The 8,399-nt window shown below is 41.7% G+C and overlaps 1 non-coding gene across 1 annotated transcript; it reads right to left on the reverse strand.

The window, feature by feature from the left end:
* Window positions 1–224: 224 nt before the first annotated feature.
* On the reverse strand, window positions 225–331 carry LOC118485283. Its single transcript, XR_004875588.1, has one exon. It is a non-coding gene; the product is annotated as a small nucleolar RNA R71 (small nucleolar RNA).
* Between the last annotated feature and the right edge of the window lie 8,068 nt (window positions 332–8,399).

Genomic DNA, 8,399 nt, shown 5'->3' on the forward strand with positions numbered 1-8,399 from the left:
CGGACGAGGATCCCCATCTACATATTACTAATTTCTTAGAAATATGTGATACCTTTCGGATCAATGGAGCATCAAATGACGCCATCCGCCTCCGAATGTTTCCTTTTTCACTAAAAGACCGAGAAAAAGCTTGGCTTAACGCCCTCCCAGCTGGATCGGTAAACACCTAGGATGAACTAGCCCAAAAATTTCTATATAAATATTTCCCTCCCGCTAAAACGGCTAAATTAATGACTGAAATTAATACATATTCACAAGAGGACGGGGAATCCTTATATGAAACTTGGGAAAGGTTCAAGGAGCTATTGCGAAAGTGTCCACACCACGGCCTTGCGATATGGCAACAAGTATCCACTTTCTATAATGGGTTGTTGCCACACACAAGGCAAACACTTGACTCTAGCTCCGGGGGACTTTTAGGTAATCGCCGCCCGCATGAAATATATAATCAAATTGAGGAAATTGCTCAAACCAATTTTCAGTGGCACACTCCCCGAGGCAATAAATCCATTGCCCCGGGCGCCCATAAGGTTGATGAAAGCACTTCTTTACAAGCCCAAATCGAGGCCCTTTCTTCAAAAATAAAAAAATTGGAAATGACAAAAACGGTCTCGGTTATGGCTTGTGAAGGGTGTGGTGGGCCACATGAAAATTGGAGTTGTATGAAAGAAACAGACGATCAACAAGAATCGGTAAACTACATTGATAATAGACCTAGGCCGTCGGGTCCTCCAACGGGCACCTACAACCAAGGATGGCGAAATCACCCTAACCTTGGTTGGAGAGAACCCGGCAATAGTAGTAACCAACAAAACCAACGAACAAACTTTCAACAACCAAGAAATGAGTCACAAAATTTCCCTCCCCGACGAGAAAGGCTTGAAGATCCTATATCTCGCCTCATCTCCGACACTGAAACGAAAAACTCGGAGAGGTTTCTACAATTAGAATCAAATTTTAGAAATCAACAAGCTAGTATTCAAAACATCTAAAAACAAATAAGTCAACTAGCACAAAATTTCTCCGAGAGACCACAAGGCGCGTTACCAAGCAATACCAAAACAAACCCAAAAGCGCAAGTTCATCTCATAACATTACGGAACCGCACCGTGGGTCCTACGGAAGGCCCGCCGCCTACCGAGGAGATTATAACGCCGCCCCTACAAGAGAAGGTTCCCCTCCCTCACCAGAGCCTACCAAGGCTCCTCGAGTTCCGTACCCCGGTAGGTTAATCCGTCAAAAGACCAATGAGCAATTCGCAAAATTCGAAAGTCTACTAAAACAATTGCATGTCAACATTCCTTTCATTGATATCCTAACCCAAATGCCTAAATACTCTAAGTTCATGAGGGACTTCCTCACTCATAAAAGGAAAATTGAAACATTGCAATTAGTTAACTTAGGCGAAGAATGCTCTGCCCTCGTACTCAACAAACTCCCCCAAAAGAAAATAGATCCCGGAAGCTTCACAATTCCTTGCTCGATCGGGGACTCTCCCGTTCGTAATGCACTAGCCGACCTTGGGGCTAGCATTAACCTCATGCCCTCATCAATGTTCAAGAGACTCGGCCTAGGAAAAACGAGTCCTACAAAAATGAGCATACAACTTGCTGATCGATCCGTCAAATTCCCGCAAGGTGTCATTGAAAATCTCCTAGCCAAGGTCGACAATTTCGTCTACCTGGCCGACTTTGTCATACTCGTTATGGAAGAAGACACCGAAGTCCCCCTCATACTAGGGAGACTATTTCTCGCCACCGCACAGGTAGTGGTAGACATGAATGACGGAACACTCACTTTAAATGTGACAACTCGAGTTTCCGAGTTTCCATTTTCGCATTTATTGCACGTTCACTGTTTGTTTAGTTGTTTACTTGCACAATTTGTTGCTTTGTAACTATACACGTTTTGATTTAATAAAGTGTATTGTGATTGTGCATGGTTATGTGTTATTACGAATGATTTGAAAAATACATGAACTTGGTGATGAAACTGTAAACTATATTGTGATAGGTGTGTTTTATGTAAAATATGATACTTAGGGGTGAGTAGAGTAGTTAGTGAAACCTTAACAACTCTTAACCCTAACCTCCTTCACTAATCATCACACAAAATCAATACACGTACTTTCACATCCTCCAATCCTCTCTACAATCATCTTCTTCATCATTGGCACAAGGCTCTCAATCATCACTCTTGATCCCTCTCTTTATCTAGAATCAATCCAAGGTAATTGTTTAATGGTTATTTGTTGTTAATCAGTGATCGTTTGATTCATGCAAAAACCCTAGTTCTTCTTATGATGGTTCTGTGGTGATTAAAGATTCTGATTGTTGTGAAATGGTTTATGATCAGTTGTGTAATCACTTGCTGAATGTTAAGATGCCTGTTTTGATGGAATGTTTGATTGTTGATTTGATTACTGCAATACAAATGTATGAAATTAGGGTTTCTTGATCGAAGAACGTAACTGTTACATTGAACTTGATTATACGCACGTTGTTAGTCCGTAGATTATGTCAGGGTTTTGTGAAGTAACAAAAATCCGAGTTTTGGAAATACTTGTGGTCCGAACTTTATTAATGAAACATGTCTGAGTTTATGCTTAATGAATGTAGTCCGAACTTTTATATATATGTATGCCTCATGTCTGAATTTGTATTACACAAGAAGGAGTCCGAGTTTTCATTATTCATAAAGGGTCCGAACTTTTGTCAAGACATGAATGGGAGTCCGAATTTAGTTATCATGCCTAGTCTGACCTTTTACTTGTGATATAGTGTCCGACTTTTTGCTTGTATTAGTGAGTCCGACTTTTGTTCAACCCAAGGGGGTCCGAACCTTTGTAAATACATGAGGTGAAGTCCGACTTTATGCCTTATATATGAGTCCAACTTTATGCCTTGTATATGATACCATGTCCGACTTTTGTATGATCATAAAGGGGGTCCGACTTTTAGCATGAAAATAAAGGTCCGACCTTTATTGACTATACATAGTCCGACTTTGATTGATTGTAATGAGTAGGTCCGATCTTTGATTGTTATTGTATGTAATGAGTAGGTCCGATCTTTGGTTTGGGATTGTTATTGTATGTAAAGTCCGACCTTTTAATGTATGCACACATGATCCGAGCATTTGTTGTGCCATATAGTCCGGATTGTAGTAATGATGCATGATCGAGTTTCTGTTAATTCAGTTAAGCATGTCAAAGATAAGTTGATTAATTCTGTTAATTGTTAATTCTATTTATTCAGTTAACGTATTAGTTCTGTTGAATGCTAACTCTGTTAAGTGTGTTATTGAATGATTGTATTGGAATAGACTGCAATAGACAACGATGTGGTACATGAATGGCATAAAATTGATTTAACTGCTTATGCGGTACATGAGGTTAACTGCTAAGCACTTTGTGACATAGTTTGCACGTGAAATTTGACCAACATGAACTGACTATGTGTAAATGCATTACCTTAGGCCGTGATTGATTGATTGATTGATTACTTTCGAGCACATAGTTAGCATACCGAGCAAACCAAGGTGAGTTCACACTATTTACCAAGGCATGGGATTCCCGGGGATTGGGAATGGGTTGAATGATGGAATTGAACGATTTCTCGCACTTACACGGTTACTAGACGCTGGGGGAAACAATGGAAACAATGACGCTGGGGCCGCATGTACGTGATTGGTCAGGGTGACGCAAGGAGCGATCCTAACGTAATAATGGGTAAGTTTCTTCTCGACGACTTTTATGTTACCGCCTTGTTTGATTTGGGTGTGGATACCAGTTATATGTTCTTGAAAGTTAGTCAAATGTTAAAACATGCACCAACTCCCTTGAACACCCAAACATGTCGTAGTGTTAGCTAATGGTAAAAGTCTAGAGGCCATACATAGTTCAGGTTTGTAATCTTATCCTCGCTGGTCAGACGTTCACTATCGACCTCATTCCTATAGTTCTGGGCAGCATCTATAGCTCGCGCACCGTATCGCTTAGCTCCATTAGAATTGGAAGGACTATCAAAGCAACTACAAGAGCTCTTGAATAAGGGCTTTATTCGTCCTAGCTCTTCGCCTTGGGGAGCTCCCATTGATTATCGCGAGCTTAACAAGGTGACAGTGAAGAATCGCTATCCTCTTCCACGTATTGACGACTTATTCGACCAGTTGCAAGGGTCGAGCTACTACTCCAAGATTGATCTGAGGTCAGGGTATCATTAGCTGAGAGTCCGGGATGAGGACGTCTCCAAGACAGCATTCAGAACTCGCTACGGTACCTACGAGTTTTTAGTCATGCCATTCGGGCTAACGAACGCGCCTGCAGTCTTCATGGACCTTATGAACAGGGTCTGCAAACCCTATCTAGACAAGTTTGTGATTGTTTTCATTGACGACATTCTGATCTACTCCAAGAGTCAGGAAGAACACGAGCAGCATCTGCGTCTTATCTTGGAACACCTTCGAACGGAACAACTGTACGCCAAGTTTTCAAAATGCGACTTCTGGCTTCGTGAAGTCCACTTCCTAGGCCATGTGGTAAACAAGGATGGGATTCATGTCGATCCATCCAAGGTAGATTCGATCAGGAACTGGCCTGCACCGCGTACACCAACGGAAATACGCCAATTCTTGGGTTTGGCGGGTTACTACAGACGATTCATTAAAGACTTCTCAAAGATCGCACAGCCGCTTACTATACTGACACAGAAGGGTGTCACCTATCATTGGGGTAATCCCCAGGAAACCGCTTTTCAGCACTTAAAGGATAGACTTTGCAGTGCACCTATCCTCTCATTGCCAGAGGGCACGGACGATTTTGTGGTCTATTGTGACGCATTAATTCAGGGTCTTGGTTGTGTATTGATGCGAAGGGATAAAGTCATTGCTTACGCTTCGCGGCAACTTAAAGTTCACGAACGGAATTACACGACGCATGATTTAGAGCTGGGAGCTGTTGTTTTTGCGCTTAAGATATGGCGACACTAGCTGTACGGTACCAAGTGCACTATCTACACCGATCACAGGAGTCTCGAGCATATCTTCAAGCAGAAGGAATTGAAAATGCGTCAACGTCGATGGGTCAAGCTGCTTAATGATTACGAATACGCCATCAAGTACCATCCAGGCAAGGCCAATGTTGTGGCTGATGCCCTCAGTTGAAAAGATACTACACCTAGGCGTGTACAAGCTTTGCAGTTTACTATTCAGTCTAGTCTTCCTGCACAGATACGAGATGCTCAGGTAGAAGCATTGAAACCAGAAAATGTCAAGGCTGAAGCCTTACGCGGTTCAAGGCAGCGATTAGAACAAAAGGAAGACGGCGCCTACTATGTAACTGGGCGTATTTGGGTCCTACTATATGGCGGTTTACGAGAACTTGTGATGGATGAAGCACACAAGTCACACTACTCGGTACATCCAGGTTCGGAAAAGATGTACCACGATATTAAATCTACGTATTGGTGGCCAAGCATGAAAGCCCTCATCGCAACGTACGTCAGCAAATGTTTGACCTGTGCAAGGGTCAAAGTTGAATATCAGAAACCACCAGGCCTACTTCAGCAACCTAAGATACCGAAATGGAAAATGGGAGGAAATTTCCATGGATTTTGTCACTGGCCTACCTAGATCTCAGCGTGGGAACGATACCATTTGGGCGATCGTGGATCGACTCACAAAGTCTGCTCATTTCCTGGCTATTAAGGAAACGGATAAGTTCTCTACCTTAGCAGACGTCTACTTGAAAGAAGTTGTTTCGAGGCACGGAGTGCCAACCTCTATTATTTCGGATCGGGATGCACGATTTACTTTAGAACTGTGGCGGGCGATGCACAAATCTTTGGCTCTCGATTAGACATGAGCACCGCTTATCACCCTCAGACGGATGGGCAGTCTGAGCGCACTATGCAAACTCTTGAAGACATGCTTCGAGCATGTGTTATCGATTTCGGCAACAGCTGGGAAAAGCATCTCTCGTTAGTGGAGTTTTCGTACAACAACAGTTACCATACCAACATTCAAGCCGCTCCATTCGAGGCATTGTACGGACGTAAATGCCGGTCACCTCTCTGTTGGGCAGAGGTGGGGGATAGTCAGATCACAGGTCCAGAACTTGTAGTTGATGCTACTGAACGAATTGCGTAGATACGACAACGCATGGCGGCAGCCCGCGACCGTCAGAAAACCACTCAAGTTTCTAGTTGGGGATCGAGTGCTACTCAAAGTCTCACCCTGGAAGGGTGTGGTTCGTTTTGGCAAACGAGGCAAACTAAATCCACGGTATGTTGGACCATTCGAAATCATCGAGAAAATAGGCAAAGTGGCCTACAAACTGAACCTACCAGCTGAACTCGGTGCAGTTCACAATGTTTTCCACGTGTCGAATCAGAAGAAGTGTCTGTCAGACGAGACCCTCATAGTTCCTTTGAAGGAACTCACTATCGACGAGTGGTTGCAGTTCGTCGAGGAACGAGTTGAAATCACGGACCGGGATGTTAAGGTCCTCAAGCACACTAGAATACCTCTTGTACGAGTTCGTTGGAACTCCCGTCGTGGCCTAGAGTTCACCTGGGAATGAGAAGACCAAATGAAACTCAAGTATCCCCAGTTATTCGAAAACCGTGCAACCACTACTGAGGCTGAAGCTACTACAGAATTTCGGGACGAAATTCCAAATCAACGGGGGGATAATGTGACACCCCAGGAAAACCAGAAAACGATGCAACTTACCTAGCTTCCTCAGTAACCGCATGCTAAATTTCAGGACGAAATTTCTTTCAAGTTAGGGATAATGTGACAACTCGAGTTTCCGAGTTTCCACTTTCGCTTTTGTTGCACGTTCACTGTTTGTTTAGTTGTTTACTTGCATATTTGTTGCTTTGTAACTATACACGTTTTGATTTAATAAAGTGTATTGTGATTGTGCATGGTTATATGTTATTACGAATGATTTGACAAATACATGAACTTGGTGATGAAACTGTAAAACTATATTGTGATAGGTGTGTTTTATGTAAAATATGATACTTAGGGGTGAGTAGAGTAGTTAGTGAAACCTTAACAACTCTTAACCCTAACCTCCTTCACTAATCATCACACAATATCAAAATCAATACACATACTTTCACATCCTCCAATCCTCTCTACAATCATCTTCTTCATCATTGGCACGAGGCTCTCAACCATCACTCTTGATCCCTCTCTTTATCTAGAATCAATCCAAGGTAATTGTTTAATGGTTATTTGTTGTTAATCAGTGATTGTTTGATTCATGCAAAAACCCTAGTTCTTCTTATGATGGTTCTGTGGTTATTAAAGATTCTGATTGTTGTGAAATGGTTTATGATCAGTTGTGTAATCACTTGCTGAATGTTAAGATGCCTGTTATGATGGAATGTTTGATTGTTGATTTGATTACTGCAATACAAATGTATGAAATTAGGTTTTCTTGATCGAAGAACGTAACCGTTACATTGAACTTGATTATACGCACGTTGTTAGTCCGTAGATTATGTCAGGGTTTTGTGAAGTCACAAAAATCCGAGTTTTGGAAATACTTGTGGTCCGAACTTTATTAATGAAACATGTCTGAGTTTATGCTTAATGAATGTAGTCCGAACTTTTATATATATGTATGCCTCATGTCCGAATTTGTATTACACAAGAAGGAGTCCGAGTTTTCATTATCCATAAAGGGTCCGAACTTTTGTCAAGACATGAAGGGGAGTCCGAATTTAGTTATCATGCCTAGTCCGACCTTTTACTTGTGACATAGTGTCCGACTTTTTGCTTGTATTAGTGAGTCCGACTTTTGTTCAACACAAGGGGGTCCGAACCTTTGTAAATACATGAGGTGAAGTTCGACTTTATGCCTTGTATATGAGTCCGACTTTATGCCTTGTATATGATACCACGTCCGACTTTTGTATGATCATAAAGGGGGTCCGACTTTTAGCATGAAAATAAAGGTCCGACCTTTATTGACTATACATAGTCCGACTTTGATTGATTGTAATGAGTAGGTCCGATCTTTGATTGTTATTGTATGTAATGAGTAGGTCCGATCTTTGGTTTGGGATTGTTATTGTATGTAAAGTCCGACCTTTTAATGTATGCACTCATGATCCGAGCATTTGTTGTGCCATATAGTCCGGATTGTAGTAATGATGCATGATCGAGTTTCTGTTAATTCAGTTAAGCATGTCAAAGATAAGTTGATTAATTCTGTTAATTGTTAATTCTATTTATTCAGTTAACGTAATAGTTTTGTTGAATGCTAACTCTGTTAAGTGTGTTATTGAATGACTGTATTGGAATAGACTGCAATAGACAACGATGTGGTACATGAATGGCATAAAATTGATTTAACTGCTTATGCGGTACATGAGGTTAACTGC

This window comes from Helianthus annuus, chromosome 12, assembly GCF_002127325.2.
Source record: "Helianthus annuus cultivar XRQ/B chromosome 12, HanXRQr2.0-SUNRISE, whole genome shotgun sequence".
Taxonomy (NCBI): domain Eukaryota; kingdom Viridiplantae; phylum Streptophyta; class Magnoliopsida; order Asterales; family Asteraceae; genus Helianthus; species Helianthus annuus.